This window comes from Homalodisca vitripennis, chromosome 5 (genome assembly GCF_021130785.1).
Source record: "Homalodisca vitripennis isolate AUS2020 chromosome 5, UT_GWSS_2.1, whole genome shotgun sequence".
Classification (NCBI taxonomy): domain Eukaryota; kingdom Metazoa; phylum Arthropoda; class Insecta; order Hemiptera; family Cicadellidae; genus Homalodisca; species Homalodisca vitripennis.
This window is the reverse complement of record NC_060211.1, coordinates 93260903-93280841: the sequence shown is the minus strand read 5'-3', so window position 1 is coordinate 93280841 and position 19939 is coordinate 93260903. Positions and strand designations below refer to the sequence as shown.

At 31.8% G+C, this 19939-nt stretch overlaps 1 protein-coding gene across 3 annotated transcripts in view; it reads left to right on the top strand.

Annotated features, from left to right (window-relative positions):
- The first annotated feature begins 1738 nt into the window (after nt 1-1738).
- The window catches only part of LOC124362527 (mucin-5AC-like), a 200124-nt gene continuing 181923 nt past the window's right edge, over nt 1739-19939 (top strand). For 2 of the 3 annotated variants that reach the window (XM_046817111.1, XM_046817110.1), the window contains exon 1: nt 1749-1801. The gene's annotated coding sequence lies outside the window, so the exon portion shown is untranslated. Of the gene's footprint in view, nt 1802-19939 lie in introns of all 3 variants that reach the window. The other variant, XR_006922470.1, reaches the window with a different exon arrangement.

Below are 19939 nucleotides of genomic sequence, written 5' to 3'. Positions count from 1 at the left end.
TTATCAATCTTATTAAAGGTAATGGAGGGGATATTTATCTGTAGGGTAACTTCATACCTTGAAAAGAGGCAAATACTTTCTCAGTATCAATTTGGATTCACCTCAAGGGGGGAAATGTTCGGTGGAGGCCATTAACCAGCATTGTCTATTCTTGTGTTCTTTTTATATGTCGATCACAGTCTTCTTCTACACAAAATAAACCATCTCGGTATGAGTTCCTTTTCACAACTCTATAGATGACTGAGAATGGTGAGTTCTACGGAGTCTGAACTTGTGAGGAGAGTTCCTTAGGATTCGATCCTTACAGTCGATTCATCATCGACTCTAAAAGCATTTCAACTGCGAGGATTCGCGTGTTTGCAGACGATATCCATTTACACGTGTCGGATAAAGACCGTAAAATTATATGAGAAAATAAATGGTCTACTTATGGTTTCGTGACAACCGTTTGTTGTCGAGAAAAAAAATCGGCTATTGAGGTTTGCATCACCGAATGAAGGATTTTTAACTCCTTTGTAATTTCTTTTGTATAAGAAATCAAGAAGTGACGCCGGTTCTTGATAGTACATTTCTTTTGTCTTTCTTGGTAAACACTTTATGGCACTCGCGTAAAACCAGTTTGTAAAAGACTCAGTTCTAGGATTACTTCGAAGCGACTGTCTTCTCTGACTGACAGGAAAGCTCTCTTGTGGCCTACTATGGAATTATCTATCCATATCTCTCATACTGTGTTGCGGTTTTAGGCCATGAAAGCACACATCTCTTTATAAATTGGAAAATAGGGCTTTGAGAACCTGGCAAGCTTGTTATCTTTTCATTTCTGCACTTTAACTTTAACAAAAGCAGTCGATTTTCGTGTACCGTATATGTCTGTTTAAGGAAAACAATATATTGATATTTTCAGCAATTTATATAATTTCGACAGTTTTGGTTGTTCAGAAGAATTAATCTCTTCGAGTCTGGCTTCACAGTGGATTGAATTTTTGAATTTCCGCACACAGAACTATCTTTTTCCAAAACCATCTTATTTTTAGTGGTGTGAACACTTTTAACTCAATGCCGGAGCAACTGAGACTGGAGAGCGATGATGTTATTGGGAAAGTATTAAGAAAGCTTCTTTAGACAAAGAACCCTCATAGTGTTGAGGAGTTTCTGACTTAGCACATACTAATTATTTTAACCTATACTAATAAAATACATATTTTGTTATTGATGGTTGAAGCTATTGTTTAGTGCACGCTGTTCTAAATAAAGACATTATGAGTTTGATAAATTAATGAAAACAAACAACTAAACAATTTTTAATGTTAAACATATTAATCAAATAACATTAATGTTAATAAGTTTTTTATATTCACTATCATAAAAACTCTCACGACTATCTTTTCATTGGTATTATTTGCTTTCATGATATAATTTGTGTACGAATAATCTAAACTCCAACAAATAGCTATCAATTTTAGTAAATTAAAATTCTATTTTAAATCCATTATTTGCATTTATTTAATGATTAATAAACACACCAGCTTCATTTAAAATCAAGGAAAATGCTTTTATAAATTAAGCTTGTCACCTAGTTTCACCGACATGGACGAATGTTTAATCCACTCGAGATACTTAGGGATTATATGACGTCAACAATGAAGTGTTTGTTTACAATCAGCTGATGATCAATCCCCCCTCCTCTACCACTGACGTCAGGGAGGGGTGGCTCCAGTGACGGTCGGGGCAGGGGGGAGTCGAGGTGTCAGTCGGTATCGAACTTTGCGGGGGTGGTGTGCGCCCGGGCATTCCTCTCACCGTAAGTACACCTTTGTACCTGAGATATTCCGGTGGTTTACAATCAACAGTTTACTGTCACTCGCTGATTTCACTTACAGCAGCGAGTCATGTGTTTGCCTGTTATATATATCAAGCTCACAATCAGTTTACCTGCGGAGATATAATGGACCCGGCCTGTGTGCGATACCTCACTGGTAGACAGTTGTGTATCCGAGCCTGGGATCGTGTATTTATTGTCAGTTATTTCCGTACTGATTTGAAAAATTAGTTTTTCATCCATTTTATTACAAGTAGCGATGTCACCTGGCTACTCGTTTGAACATAGTTTAACCAACAGTCGTATTAGCTTTTTGTATTATACATTGCCACTAAAATACAGTTTAAAAATATAATTGAATGAATAAAAGTATTGCATTTAGGTTAAATAAAATATTCATAAACTTTCATCATACTTTTACTAGTGTAGGCCTATACTAATATTTTTACGTTATATTTTTAAACGTATGTTTTTAATGAAACATTACATAAAAAATTGTTCAGAGTCTGTTATACATACTGTATAAGTCAATGTTGGTTCAACTCCTATATTAACACGAGATTTAACATACAATATTTTGATTCAATGAATAAGTGTCACTGTCTTACACAAAAAAGAGGAGTTCTGAAAAATTCTTAAATGTAAAAATACAGTTACCAATAATTGTAATTATAAACGTATCTATGAGACTGTAAAAAATAACATAAGAAAATTAAAATGTTAACGTTCCTGATAAGAACATTAGTCACTTTACAATTAATATATAGTATACAGTAAGGAATACGATTTTGATACTTAAAATTAATTAAAAAAAAAAAACTCAAAATAAATACAAATTTATAAGAGTAAACGTTTTTGAGTATAAATGGGGAATCTGAAAAATAATTTTGAGCGTTCTTATAGATTACACATTTTGTATTATAAATTGACACTAAAATACAGTAAGAAAAGGAAAAGTTGTAAGTCAAATGCAATAGCATATTGTAGCCATACTTGTGAAACACGCTATAAAATAGTGTTTATATATGTACTAATTTCATTGCTATTAAGTACATTTTTAATACTCGTGTGACACAATTATAAATATATAAAATTGCTGCCATTATTGTCTTGGATATATAAGTTTTATGTTTCTCATATTGTAGTTCTTATTTTATTTCGCATTGAATTGAATATTACATTGAAGCCATTACGCGAGGCGTCCAACCTTAGCACTTCAGATTAACCTACTCCGGGAAGAGAAAGATAATTAATCGTTCCATATAAAGGCTTTTTAGCCTGTGATGGTGTCTGCGATTTCGTTTTTACCAAACCAAACATTGTTAAAGCAGGGAATGTTCCCTAGACTGTATAATCCGAGGGCTATTCTGATTTAGGGTTTTAAAATTCAAGTGCTAAATAGAAGCTTGTGAAAAGAATTTAGTATTAAAATGATATTTTAAAATATGTACATTGAATTGTGAAATTTGTAATGCCCAAGTCAACTACTGTACGGGTATGGGATGTCGCTATAGCAGAATAAAAGTATGGAAATTTATGGGTACTGTAAAATTAATTTTTTACCATTTTAAAGGAATTATACTGCTAATATTATAAAAAATAAGTCTACTCGAATGCTTATAATTAACGAGAATTAGACACGGTCAAATCTGATGTCAAGATAATAACACTTTTTGACCAACCAATTATATTACACCAGCTAGGTAGCAACTCTGGCAGAGAGTAACAAACATGCCAAACGAATTCCTCTGACAAGGTGTATACACGTATATTTGTGTACGTTACACTAGAATCACAGACATGGGATTGTGTCTAGCACCCGGTAATGTTTAATATAAGATACGTGGGCCACCATATGTGGACCAGAATACTATAGTGCCATCACCGTGCAGTGGTAGGCCACATAAAACGTTTGTTGCCTATGTGCATTTTCCAACGCTTTTCATCCATAATAAAATGGATATTACCTAGACCATGATGTTGTAAGGTGGTCGTCGTTGACATAACAGATGACCAAGCTCACCAATTTACCTACAGTTCATTTCATTATTAAAAGTTATTAAACAATATGAGAGCGAACTCTCACATTGTTAAAATGTCATTACACAATATGGTGGAGGGCATGGGCACTATTGTCGCATAAAGTTGTTTTGAAATTCAGTATATGGTTAAGAAATATTTAATCATAGTGATAAAGTATTTAATTTCATACTATTTTTGGGTCCAGTTCACAAGTTAATGAGCTTACGAATAAATAATTAGATAATTATGCAAGAAATGCTATATTTTGGTAAAATTAAAATTAAATTAACGTTATACATTTAGTACTGACCCATTCAATATTTGGCAAGATTCCAGTTGGTGTTCCGCGTGCTGTTACCAAAATCCATTCTAAATCTATGTAACGTCTCCTTTTTTATGTACTCAGTTTTCAGAAATTTCAGAAGTTTCAGTATTTCATATTTCAATCATTTCATGTATTTATATTAGCTGTATAGATTGTAAAATGTCAATTAATGAACTTTCCATTTAGTGCGGGAGTTACTGAAATTTGCTTGTTACAATAATTTCTATAAATACATTTACGAAAATCGCTCGCAATTATCTTTTGTTCCTCAGAAAGGAAACGCTATTTTACTGAATTAAGAACTCCACTAATTAATACTTAAATGGTATTAATTAAATGTAGCATTTTCATTTACTTAAAAAATACAAAAATGTGTAAAACAGTTTGTTTTATGTAGGTTATAAGCCCAAAAAATGAATTTTCTATCATTACGCGAAACTTCTTAGCACAGTAATTATTTTTAGACTTATGGTTTGTTTTGTTTCTAAGCAGTATTAATATAGCAACCGACAAGGCTGTGCACTTTGTACGTAATAGTAGATTACCCAATAATCAATATTATTTCTAATAATTTTAGTTTCGTAAAAAACAGGGGAGGTACAGAGAGAAATTAATATTGAATGTCATGTGATGTAAAAGCCGTATGCTGCTGCTGAAACAGTTGATAAGAACAATCCAATTGTTACAAAATGTGATTATCCTGCTGAAACAGTTGGAATCGTCTGGTGTAGAGAGAATTGTTTTAAGCTTTTCAACACATTTGTATTGAAATAACCAAGTTAACGGTTAGAAACTGTGATTATCTTGCTGAAACAGTTGAAGCGTGTGCTTTAGAAAGAATGGTTGTAAACTTTTCAACACATTAGTATTGAGAAAACCAAGTTAACTGTTACAAACCGGAATTGTCTTGCTGAAACAGTTGAAGCGTGTGGATTAAAGAGAATGGGTTTAAACTTGTCAGTACATTAGTATTGTGAAAACTAAGTTAACTGTTAAAAACTGAGATTGTTATACTGAAACAGTTAAAGCGGTGATTTAGAGAATATGGTTGTAAACATTTCAGTAAATTCGTATTGAAAAAATTAAGTTAACTGTTACAAACTGAGATTGTCATACTGAAACAGTTAAAGCGGTGATTTAGAGAATATGGTTGTAAACATTTCTGTAAATTCGTATTGAGAAAATCAAGTTAACTGTTACAAACCGGGATTATCTTGCTGAAACAGTTAAAGCGTGTGGTTTAGAAAGAATGGTTATAAACTTTTCAGTAAATTAGTATTGAGAAAATTAATTAACTGTTACAAACTGAGATTATTTAGCTGAAACAGTTAAAGCGTGGAATTTAGAGAATGTGGTTGTAAACATGTTAGTAAATTCTTATTGAGAAGATCAAGTTAACTGTTACAAACTGAGATTATTTAGCTGAAACAGTTAAAGCGTGTGATTTAGAGAATATGGTTGTAAACATGTTAGTAAATTCTTATTGAGAAAAGTAACTAACTGTTACAAACTGAGATTGTTTAGCTGAAACAGTTAAAGCGTGTGATTTAGAGAATATGGTTGTGAACATGTTAGTAAATTCTTATTGAGAAAATCAAGTTAACTGTTACAAACTGAGATTATTTAGCTGAAACAGTTAAAGCGTGCAGTTTAGATAGTAGGGTTGTAAACTTTTCAATAAATTCGTATTGAGAAAATTAAGTTAACTGTTACAAACTGAGATTGTCATACTGAAACAGTTAAAGCGTGTGATTTAGTGAATATGGTTGTAAACATTTCAGTATTTTCGTGTTGAGAAAACCAAGTTTACCGTTAATTACTTTACTGTACATTCGTAGTGTTGAAAAATAGAGAGAGAAACGATAAATTATCATTTCATTGACATTGAACAATGATATACAACTTTCTAAATATAAGAGCTAAACTAAACTTCTAACACCTGAGAAGTAACATAAATGTTTTACTTGCTCTGAATCTGCTAATCTTAAGGTTAGATATCATGAATATCTGAGTAATGTTTGGTGGCATTCGTCTTAGTAGTTGTTAAACGTTCAACATTTTTAAGGAGTGATTGAACATTGGAGTTGAACCGATTGTAAAAACTGTAGGATAACAATATTTGTTGTGTAGATTTATAGGCTAATTTAGTTATTTTTGAGATTTTTTAGTTTAGTTTTCTTTGAAAATTTGGACATTTGGTAGGATACCAAATCTGTGATTCATATTTTTATCCAGCTCTTTATGACAAACAATCTTTGTAAAATTTCGAGGTAATTAATTGAAGAACTTTCCATATTTTAATGTTTCAGTTGACAGCTTTGTAGCCATTGGGGTGGTGTCCTTAGGTTAGATAACAAACCGGTGTTTTAGTAAACATCTACGAGTTATAATTTCACAGTATTAGTATCGTGTAGTGAAATATTAAATAAATAACCTCTTGGCATGTATATTCTAAAAAGTAATGCTATTTTACAATGATCCGTTGGTTAATAAAGCTGTAAGATTTATGTGAAACCTAATAATAATTTTGACGTGTTAAGACCTTTTAATATAACGAAAACCGCTTTGAAAGTGTCTATGGTTTTACGATTGTTTAATCATTTCTGTTACGAATAGTATTTTTATTTTATTAAAATAAACTACAAGTCTATTACTTACATTTAACTTGTTATGTTCTTGAGTTTTATAACGGTTTTTGTTGCTTTAACTGTTAAAGTGAGTTAGTGTTAATCGAGATGTAAAATACTTTTAAAATTTATCACGTGAAGGTACTCTTTACATAGACTGATCTAAATTGGGTGTTTAAATGGCAAGGTATTTCGGAACTATTATGGAGTAATTTAAGATATTTTTTAATAAAGTTCACTTTTGTAGAATACTTAGTCGTTTTTAAAATGTTTTCTCTGTCTGTCTTGTTATGTGTTTACCAATTATATCTATATAGAGTATGTGGCTACTTTAATATCCTAGATTGAGATTGACACTATTTTTTTTATATAACGTTGTCACATGTATTGTTATGTTTTTATTTACTTATTATTAACTTGTTTACAAGTGTCGATGAAACACATGACATATAGTACTGTATATATATACAGTATAATATAGTACAGTATATGTATACTATAGTGTACTATATGTCATGTTTTTTTTTGTTATTTATACATTGAAAGTATACAAAATAAAATACAAACTTTAGATAGATGTTTATAATTGTTATTTACACAAACAAAGTATTACCTTTGTAATTTTCAATATGGCAGTATACATACTTTCACTCACGATATCTTAATATGACTTTGTATATTTATAATAGAAATAAGGTCAAAATGCTGTAAATAGTTAAGTACCAATGCGTGGTCTTCATCACTGTTCGGTGTTGGAGATGAGCCTAAAAGGCATAGACTCGTTGGATTGTCATATGGTTATAATGGGTAAAGGCATGAAAAAAGTCTTAAACTTTATGTATTTTCATATGTTTATATAGGGTAAAGATGAGCCTAAAAGGCGTAGACTCGATGGAGTGGGTTGATTTAAGGTCAATGTGAATGTAGTTCAAAAGAGTAATAAAATCAAATCGAAGCGGTGGTTATTTTGTCAGAGGGTGTTGAAGTACCACCCTTCACCCCAATAGTGTTGTGGAGGGGGGTACAACGAGTGGGTAGTGAGGGGGGGGGGAGATTGGCGCCGGCTGGACCAGCCTCCTAACGACCAAATCAGCATAATCTGTTTTATACGATAAAGTAAAACAAAATATTCTCCGCAAAATTTATGTATTAGTTTTAGTAAAAGTCAGATAAAGCTTATTCATGAAACACTCATACGGAGAATACTTAAGATGATTGCCCACTGTGTTTAACATTATGTGGTGACTCTCCATACACCATCTTTATGAGTACGTGAAAAAGTGGTTGAATATATGTTTATACAATTTAATTCAGATTTTAACTCATTAACTTTTAGCTTTATGAGCTCAACTATTATAAAACGAGGATTGTAGGCCTACCACATAAACTATATTTCGAACTTGCTGCATATTATTGTTCAGCAGCGCTTCTGCTTGCTCCCAATACTTTAAGATAAACACGGTAAAGAATAATTTTAGCTGTTTTTTTCAATTGTATTTGAAAAAGCTATCGAGAGAATTATGTACAGTTTAAACTCAGTTTAATTGAGTGTAAGAGATAGACAAACAAAGTAAACGATTCATTTTTATACGCAACCAGGTCTGAATTAAGCGAATGTCAGGAACATTTTAGAACAACATAAATTATATATTTATAAATTAGACGGGGTAATGGAGGCCGCAGAAAACATCTCAGTTTGTGTTGAAGTCGAGAAGGGGGTGATATATGACTAAACGTCCCACATCCCTCCCAGCGCGACGCGTCATGGCTCTTGACGTGGACTTAGTCTTGTCCGACCGCTGACTTTATTGGATCAGCTCCTTGAGAGCCTTATAGCGTTATAAATATTTGCCCGCTTGGAAGCAAATCTCCTCATCACGGCTTTCCTCCTTTAGAATATTCTCGGGCACAGGGGAAATATACATCGTAACGGTTTATTTATCACAAATTGCTTTATTGGTAGCAACCATTTGTTACCGACCGGATCGACTTTCCTTCTGTCACGAATGAGTCAATAGTGTGTGGACAGTGTTCCCCAAACTTTTTGGACTCAAGGCTGCCTTTAGGTTTGTGCTACTTTCCGCAGCGCTCCGCCCCTCAACTCATCTCAGTAGAGTCGATGAAGAAGGGAAGTAATTAAAGTACAACGCGTTTAACATTTTAAATATTGAAGGAAACAGGATTTTTCCGGACATTTGCCATCGCTCAGTGATACAAAAAATCAGTAACACTACGTTTCGAGATCTGCAATCTGATTTCGAAACGTAGTGTTATTGATTTTTTGTATCACTGAACGATGGCAAATGTCAGGAAAAATCCTGTTTCCTTCACGATCCTTCCATCGTCAAAAATAAACTTTAACCAAAGAATTTTAAATATTGTTTTAATAATTCAACGATTGCTTTGTAAAATTACAATTTAGCTAGTCCGATTATATGTACTCAAATCATCACAGCTCACGTAATATTCGTTTAAAGTTTCACTCAAGCCAATCGGACATATTTGTGGTCATGTGAAAGTCTGTGCGAAGGATGAGATTTCCCTTTAATTAGTACATAAAAATATGGACTCATGTTCGAAACTAATTAAAAAAATTATTTTTAAGTTGGTAAGTATAAGTTTGGTAACAAAGGTAGGAGGTAGCAATGGGTATCTACACAAGCAACGCTTTCCTGGCAATTTTCGGGTTGACTTTTTCGACATTACACCAAAATCTAGCAAATAATTCGTTTTTAATGCAGTCTTTAATTAAGTATCTGTTTGGAAATCAACCAGTTGATCACTCTCTTCAACGTTTAGTTGCATTTCTTTGTTAAACGGATAAACCCACATTATAGATTTGACATCGTTGATAGGGAGATGTTCATAAAAATACACCGAGTTTGGAAAGATATTTCTTCAATAAATCTTTTCAAGGCGGAAAATCTATTGTATTTACCTTTAGCCATGATAGGCTTCCGCAAATCAAGTTGGTTTTAACCCCCCACTATGTCTGATAGATTTAAGATGTTTTCTTCTTTTCTTGCAATTACTTATTTAGTATGTTCAACTTTTCTAATAATTCAATAAAGGAAAGCTATATTCGATACAAAGTTCTTATAAATACATACAGTATATCGGCAATGGCATGGTTTTTATACTTCTAGTAAGCATATATTTCGTGTCTCGCCTCAAACGTCCTAGAAAGGATGTTACCAAGAGACAACCAACAAGAACTACTTAAGATTAAAACATGAGCGGTCAGATCTCATGTCCTTGTACGTTTGTTTAAAAAAATCTTATATTTAGGAGTGTTTTAATGACGTTTATTGCACCCATAACAATGTTAAGTATATCGTGCAGTTCCTTAATGAGATGTTCTGCGGCTAATGCTTCTCTAAGGATCACGCAATAGGTCCAAATCGTAATGGTCGCTTTCGCTCGAACGAGCTTGAGCCCCCTTTTTCGACCCGCCATCGAACTGTCACTCAGTAGACTACTTATTACAACAAATATTTTTTAACGTTTAATTAATTTAATATAAATATTTCATGAGTATCAACTTTGGTAGATTTACTATATTAGGCCAGAACATGAGAGCCAATTTGTATTTTTAAGTACACAAGTGGTATCTTTTTTTTAACTCAATGCAAGAAGTTTCGTCCAAGGAAGAAATTGATGCAAGTTGAGGAAGGACTAAATTTAAATTTATCGAAAGGGTTTAAACATATCAAATAATATTTTTTACCTCAGATTATATATTTTTGACTTGACACACTTAAAACCATATGTCAGACTTGTAAACAATAATTATTTCACCAACGAGATAAAATTATTAGAAATCGCTATTTTCAACGAAATAGTCTTTGTATGCGTTGCAGACGATTAATTTTGGTTTATGTGTCTGTTAGTTTTTTTTTATGTGTTATGACTTGAGAAAAATCATTTTCACTATATTTTGATGTTATTAACCCACTAAAATACATATAACCTTCCATTTAATTACCACTAATACTTGTGTGGCTGACGACCCATTTTTTTCTTAAGGAAAAATTCCTCTTTTGTGATAACATGTTTTGTGTCCTTACAAAATAAAAACTGGCTCTTGGCTCCTGGATAGCTGTGTAATCGAGGGAAGTGGAACATTGAGAATCAGTTAAAATCCTAACCCGATGTCAGGATTGGCTGAAATCTAAAAAAATGTATTGTGTGTAGGCCTACTCTTGGTACTGACGCATTTTGTACATTATATCATGAGCCTTTATAACCAATGTAGAGAGCTGAATAGAAAAAAATGTCGCAGCAACGCTCTCCGGTTGTCTAACTTGCGTAACGGTTGACTGGAGAGCGCCCTGTCGTAGACATGTCGGGCGGAGCTTCCGCTGTTCAGTCTCCTGTCACAATAATTGACTATTGATCGAAAATGTTCTTGGCAGGCATGAGACTTCATAAAAAACGTGGGCGTCACCCACAGACCTCAGTAGGACCTTTTACTGACGTGCCAGAAGTGTCAGTGACTGATTAATTTTACACATGCATTTGTGGACGTGCAGTACAGTTCCTCGATCAGTGTTAGCACGTGTGTACAGTACAATGTATTCAGAAAAATGATGAGATCTTACAATACGGAGATGTTGACACAACCTCCGAGAGCACAACGCTGGGGTGGAAATGTAATCTACATAGAAATATTAAAATGTTAAATACATTGATGACACTTGCATATTGATGTGAAAAATGAAGTTTTAGGCTAAAACAAAAGAACGTAGTAATTTAAATTTAGGATCCTAAAATCATAGTACAAAATATCTGGAATAACGAGATAAAAGACTACAGCATTTATTTGGAAAGTAAGATTAAAATATCTTGAACCCTCGCTTCACCCTAACATTATCGTGTTACAGCTTGTGTGCAAACCCATTTGCAGTACATGATTTTTAATTTACATTATACTATATAGTTGCCTGTTACCAAATCAAATGCATTCCAAATTATTTAACAATCACTATTAGTAAAATCACTTATTAGTCAACAATTTATTAATAATTACTTGTATGTTTGTTCACCGATTAATCATTAATATGAACATATATTTTAAATTTGTGCACTACATTTTTCAATTGTTACTTCATTAGTTTTTAATTCAGCAAAGAATTTGGCACAGACTTAACAATTATTATGGTATTAACTTTGAATAATTTAAGTATTCTCAAAAAAATATTAATTTTTACATTTTAGTTTTAGTATGTGAAATATTTATAAATTTTTTCTCAAATACTGGACCGTTTTGGCTCAGATCGCACCGGTGAGCAAACTAAAATTCTCAACAGGAATACAAGAAAAGTGGCAGTTTTTAAGTTGATTAATTTTTGTTAGATACATTTTCATAAAATACAGAACACATTCATAAATTAACCATGACTGAAAATAAAATAACATTTTAATACGAATTAACTTTGTTTTACTCGTACTTCGTTGATGAATGTATACCTAAATATTGAATAATCTCCTGCCATAGCTTACGATGCTGCGGTGATGGTGCAGCTCCACCACACTGTTTATATTCGCAGCGCCTTCAATCATGTGGTTTGGCTATTGCGATACAATCCTTGCGTCAATTTTGCGGGCTCGTCTACAGGGCGCTTTTAACATGACACCGAGTTACACAGTGCCGTGGGTGTCCTGCCTGTACAGTCTCTATTATATGGATCCAAAATCAAACATATTGTAGATCAATAATCATATTTTTAGTATAGTTTCTGAGCATTAGCGAAGCTTATTACTTTCGGGGATGGGAGGGGATAGAAAACTGTATTTATATCTGTCTGTCTCTCTCTATCTTTCTGTATGCCCGCACGGTATCTTTAAAACAAACTGTCCAACTGAATTAAAGTATTTCATGAAGCCTTTCTATATAAGGAGTTCGATGAAGATGAAAGTCTCTCTAAGGGATTTGGCTAAGCATTAGCAAACTATATAGCTTAGGAAATATCTTGAGAATGAATTGAGTTATACATTTTGTATATTTCGCTAAGCTATATATAAGGGTTTTTGGTAGCATTCTCCTCCTGCATGTCTGTCTTTTCATATGCCAGTATGTTTGTTTTCCGTTGCATGTACCAAAAAACGAAATAATTTGAAATTTTGTTTGTGAAGATCAAAGTTATTTCTACATAGATAATGTTTTGTTTGTGAAGATCAAAGTTATTTCTACACAGATAATGTTTTGTTTGTGAAGATCAAAGTTATTTCTACACAGATAATGCCTAATTATCCGCAGGAAATCTCGAGAACGATTTCAATTGTAGACTTTAAACTTTACATGAAACTCCACTTATTGGTTGAGTTTTAGCGAAGCATATCACTCATGAGGATGGAACAATTTCATTTCTGTCTGTTTGTTAGTATTTCTGCCTGCCTGTCTGTCCACACGATAATGACGTATCTTAACGAACTAATCTATATACTTGAAACTGCATGAAACTACATTTATATATGAAGAACACTGAGTTAGATGATGGCAAATGTCACTTCATGGCATTTGGCTGAGCGTTAGTGGGTATTTTTACATTGGTTTTATGAAAAACGAGAAAATAGTAGAATAAATAAATTTGTAAATAAACTCAAAACAGACGTAGGAGATTCAAACGTGTGACCTTACTATCCAAAAACATACACAATTTCATAGTGTCCTTGTGTGGAGACTTTTATTATTTAATCACTGATATGAAACAAGATTCCCTTACATAAGTTACAGATTTTTATACCCTTCAATTTCTTAAGAGAATGGAAATGTAATTGTAAAGTTGTAAAACATAATTACTTTCGATATTTTATCCAAATGTAAAGAGATTTACAACAGAACTTTGGAGTTATTCCAGAGTTTAACGCAGTAAGAACATTAATTTCTTTGTAGCAAGTTCACTAAAGTATTATCATAAATTGTTAGGATTTGTAACATGTTTAAGTTAATATAGAGATTTAGTTTGAGATGAGCACTAGTGCACCAATCACAGATTGCGTGAGTTATAAATTCTAAAACTTCTTAAATTTGTATGACGTACGTCTAGTTACCCACAACTACCCAACTAAATTCGACTATAGGGTTTTTACAGACATGGAATGAATGAAAATACTTCTTTGTTGGAGGAAAAGAAAGACTTTCGTGTTTCCTCAGAGTTCCGCAGTAATAAACAGCTATGATTTCTTATTTTAGGGTAACCTCGTGGATCATGTTTCCGTAGTAATTCATGAATGTCTTTGATGCTGTGTATTCAAAAAAGGGTCACCTGTAGTGAAGGGCTTGAGTATATCATTAGATACACGAAAAACACCTCAGAAACCAATGAAAACAGCCTAAGTATTACTTCAGGTTTATGATCAAAACATTTTAAAATTCATATTTTAAAATCAAACTAGATTAAGAAATAAAATCGATACAACGGAATATCAAAAGATTCGATAGAACGCAAAAAAGAGGTAGCACACCAAGTAAAGATGGACTGCCTTGAACCTTTCGATTTCAAAATGAATAGGGCTGGGTCTTTCTTGCGATAAAAAAAATATGTTTACCAAGTTTCATGTCTTTAGGACCTTTCCATCAAGAGTTATTGACACAAGGACATACAGACGGACATACGAAAGGATAACGACGTTCTTTTAAGGCTTTATTGGGTTTTAACAATTATATTTTGAACATTAATATTTATAGTACGATTTTTAAAATACCATGCTTACATTTTAGTTTAACATAGTTTTTAATCTCTTTAGTTTAAATGTTTAAATCTCTGTAGCTATTTTATTGTAACATCATCAGTGGGATAAAAGCATTTTATTTTGTACAGCAATCACGCATGTTTAATGTTGCAAACACATTACATTCACAAGAATTAAGATGATTCCAAGATGACATATAAAGTCGTTACGATAAATATAATTGGTACTTACCAATAAAAAGCTCTAATTGATTAGCGTGTATGAATTTATTCAAAATAAACTAGATCTTATGACTTAACATAGGTTTGATCTTTTGTTAATCTGGCATTTGTAAACAATGTAGGACTTGGCACAAAGTTACATAGGTTAAATGCACACGAAAAGTGCTGATTGATTGATCGAACATGGTGAGTGGATGGGGTGTGAGCAAAATCATCATTAGCCCAGCTAGAGCTGTGGTAACACATCGCCATGTAAGCTATTAGGGGCGTCATTTATCACGTATTGCGCGGACAGAGAATAATCTAATATAGTTCGTGCCGTTATTGATCGATGTGCCAATTAAAAAAATAAAAATGGTTTATTCTTATAAATACATGTCCTATGGTTAAAAACTTCATTAAACTTACTTATTGATTTCAAAACGTGTTCTCCATTCGTAGGCAAATATATAATTTCTATACTACAGAGAAAGGGTTTGTTATACAGTTTTCCTTACATCCAGTGTATTGAAAAACAAATTAAAAAAGTTGTTAAACCATTATATGTATGTAAGGAAGAAAACTTTTAAAAATCTGTATTTTCAGCATTTGTCATGTCTTTTCTAAATTATTCAATAACCACTTGGGGTAATAAAAATATCTCAAACCTTTCTAAAATTCAAAAACATATTATGACTAGATTTAAGATAAAAAATATTATATCTTTAGATTCCTTATATACATATAACAGGATAAAATTAGCCCGTAAAAATAAGTTAGATGTAAGTAGTTTAAGTAACCTAGAATTAGACGTTTTCAACAAAAATATAAGTGATATAAAATTAAAAACATACTTTACTTATGAATATATTCCAACAAAAAGTTATTTCAATCTTTAATTCAAAATAGTATTAATCTGTATTCAAAATTCTTTAGGTCTAATTGAGATTACTTGTCCATTACTTTAAAACAGAATTGACTGTAGAAAGTATGGTTTAGTGGTCTCATTGTACCTCTCTAATGTCATTCTTAATCACGTCATATTCAAGCAATTTTTCAGAGACAACAACAACATAACAAATGTATAAGTTTTATGCTAAGAAACAAGTATGATCTCTGGCTTTAAAGCAATCTAACGTTTCAATAGCAAGTACTTAAGCTAATGTTAAATTTCAGGATGTTTGATATTCATCAGAGTATTTTCAGAAATAAAAAATAGACATGGAATTGAAATACGTGAACGTATATCGAAAAACGTTTTATTAATAAACAAAACATAAAAAATTAATTTGATAAGCGGAATTGTTCTCAATGACATTATTGAGGTATTGTTATGAAAGCCTCCTCTACACATTAATGTAGTCTAAATAAACGATTTATTAAAGGTAATTTGATTGTATGTAAACCAGAAAATAGGCATTTGATTCAAACGAGACTTCCAAATCATTGTCCTTAAAGAGGTCTACTTTAAAAACCGAAAATTGGTGCTTTAACTATAAATTATTAATTCACAGACAATCACTAAGATAGTTAATTATGTAATTGTATCTTTACAAGGATGTTTATTGTTTTATCAAGTATTAGGCTACGAGTTTTAAAGATAAGTTAGCTAACATAAAACAACTGTTAAAATAAGATGCATGGACTATTTTGACCTATTTAATCATTTATAATAATATGTATAAATCACAATTTGAAATTGTTTAATTTAACTCTACTGCAATAATTATAACAAGTGAACTAATAATGTTTACGTTATATTTTTGTAACAGGAAAGCAACTGTTTAGAAAACAATTAAATTAAATCACAATCAATTCAATTCAATATGGTATTATAATAGTTATGTATATTGATTGGCAAGTATTTACCATCGGAATAAAGAATAAAGAACTCATATTTATCATTTCAGATTATATTAAAAAATTATAATGAATATTATTACCAACTGGATGCTTGTAGTTATTGGCTGAAAACCCGATTTTTATGATTTTTAGCCTAAGCTCTTCATGACGTGACAAAAGACTGGTGTTGTACTCCCCAGATGTGGATGCCGAATAGTACTGTGATATCTAACTCTTTTATCACAAACTTCGCACATTTAGGTTCAACAGAACTTTCCCTTTAAGAGTCTAATACTACTAATAACATTTTAATATTCATAAGGCTTTATCCCTGCACACCATTCTACGTACTTTCAGGTATAAAATTAAAAACAATGAACCTGGCCTTGAACTTAGTTCAAACCATAATAATTTTTTTATTAGCGTTTCGGGATTTCTATGAGTTCTTTGAATAGTTTTAAGTAGGCTTGGTTTAAGAAAAGGGGGAAGGGTACTTTGTCAGCTGACGGAGCTGCTTCAAACATGGATAAAACTCTTAACCTGGAGATGTGTTTAAGCTTAAGCTCTTATGTGTTTAAGCTGTTTTAGATTGTAATCCAAGTTGTACTGCCTCGATCATTGGTTAAAGTATTTTTTGTCACTATGATGATATATTTTCAGAAACAATAATGTTAAACCGAAACTGACGATGATACATATTAACTTGTGCATATGAGCGGAAGGGAGTGGACTTCGTATTATTAACAAATCGACGATCGATATGACTAGTCAACGATCACTACATTTCTGGTTAATACATACAGCCAGTTTTTTTTTAAATAAATTTGTGTGTTTTATTGAAATTATTTGATTCTTTATTAAAATCTTCCCTGATTAGTTCTATGGGTACAGTCTCCCGGTTTTGAATTGATAATATTGGTTTTGTAAATGTGTCCGCTATGACCAATTTTTCCATAGCACGATGATTCAATGTGTTCACTATCTCGTATGGATATTAAATGTTTTGTTTTCCAATTCCATGGTCTCCATGTCTTAGCTTTGTTTTTTTTGACGTGTTAGCTTGCTTAAATACATTTTTGCTATGATTGTTTTTTTTTAGTTATTCTAGTTATTTTCTTAATTGTTACTTGGATGTCAGGGAAATAGGTAAGTTTTAAACAATCTTCATTTTGATTTGTGGCACAACCTGAAACAAAACTATTATTATTAGTCTTCCAAACGCTGTTAATCTATGTTCTTCTGTTTTGCCTTGCGTAATATCCTGTTATCTTCTAGTTTTTTATCTGACACAAAAGAATGGTAAATGCTACAATTCCTTACTGAAATCTAAGAACAATAGATATAATAAATAAAAATAAACTAAACAAAGAAGATAGCGTCATAATATCAAGAAATGGGATCCCATGACAAAGAAGCATTAGTGATCGCTCTATGGTCAAATTGTTCGTTGACTGGTTAAGTTTGTCAATCACGATACTGTTTCGCCTCTACCACTTACCTGTATGTGTTAATCTATATTATTTAACAGAAACGATTTTATACCTGGCATTGTACTTAATCTGCTTTTATAGACAATAAATCAAACAAATATAGGTTATCTATCTTGATTTGATTTGCCACAGTTGATGAAAGCAATTTGCCAAATTTGAGAAACAACTTCTTTGCGAATGCAGATTTTCAACATCTTGCACTAATATATAAAAAATTCAAAACTCAATATTACTGATAGTTACTTGTTTGAAACCTGGTAAGTTATACTTGTAACATATCGTACATTTAAAAAGGTGTATACAAACTTATTAAGATAAAAAATTACCATCTTTCCTTTATTAACATGTTAAAATACGAAACATGTGTTTTATAATTTGATAATTTTAAAAATTTTACTAATTTTTAAATCTAAATAAATAATAAAAGTTATAGCCTACTCCCCCTCCATAATAATAGAACAAATATGATCCCATTCTGTTTTTTTTTTTTTTTTTTTTTTTTTTTTTTTTTTATGAAATGATTAAATATTATTTTTATTTTTTCGTAGAACACTACACAAATACCTCAAAACATCAAAACTCCCTCGCGTTCTTACTTTTTAGAAATTTAGTATGTTTGTTCTTATATAAATAAGGAAATAAACTATAAAGAGATATTCATTAAGATCATAAAACTGCACAACGTTTGTATTCCAAAGTTTAATAACATTTAAGAATTAAATTTTTGTATTTATTATTTTTTAATTACTAACATAATACATTTACTTAGATAAGAAAACCAAAATCATCACAGTAGGTTTATGTTTTAAAGTATGGATTGTTTGGCAAAACACTATGCAAACACCATAAGAAATTTTGGCACTTAGGTGACCTGTCATATATGCTGTGTATTCTAGGGGTTTTAATACAGTATAAGACATACTCCATAAAACAGTCTCCTATATAGGTACTAGTAGATTTTTGTGGATTAATATGTTGCCATACACTGTTTTAATATTTTAGGTAGTAGGTTTTTGATAGAGGATCTAAAATATCTCAATTTCAATTTATGTATAATATATGATGTTTAATGTATTTCTTTGGTAGTATTTAATTACCACGTACAACAAAACTGAGAGGCAACAACTCCTAAAAAGTTATGTTACTCAAGAGCTTGTAACCTGTAGTTCTCCTTGACTCTTTTTTGAATCCACCGTGGAAATTGCACAGTAAAATAATACGCTTTGAAAAAACATTGCTTTTCTAAATTACAAAGAGATAGAAGGACCACAGGATATATCTTGCGAATACAGCAAGTTGTGATGAAGATAAGGAGGAAGATGATAAATGGATAACGCCCTGCCCCAGCGCGCCCCGCCACTTGACACAGACTTGGCGACATCCGACTGTTTAGTTTATTGGATCTGTTTCTACACGAGTACAATCTTAAAATATTCCCCAATTTGGAAGCAAATCTTTTCATAACTGCGGATTATAGAGGTTCTGCTATGGAATGTGTGTCTCAGATTTGGATCTTGTTATATTGTTAAGTTATAACGTGGCCGATTTATCAATGCAGATTGTTAAAGTTTTATATTTTACTCGAGAAAGATTTGGTACCCTTAGTAAACGCTATAAATAAACCTGCATAATTCCAAGTGTTCCTGTATCAGCTCCAATAACTAAGAGAATTAACTAGCTCTGAATTGCTACACCAAATGTAGGAAATGTTCTACTTATATTTTTGGCAATAATTAGTGTAATTTTAAAAAAATGACGGCAACTTTTAAATGTGTATGCGTGTGGCGGCCACACTAATAAATAACTATAAATAATTTTATAAAATAGCATTCGAGACACCGGACTCAAACGAATTTTGTCAAAACGAAACAACTGTGACTGTTTATATCATAGGACAATTTGACTATTACTGACGTAAG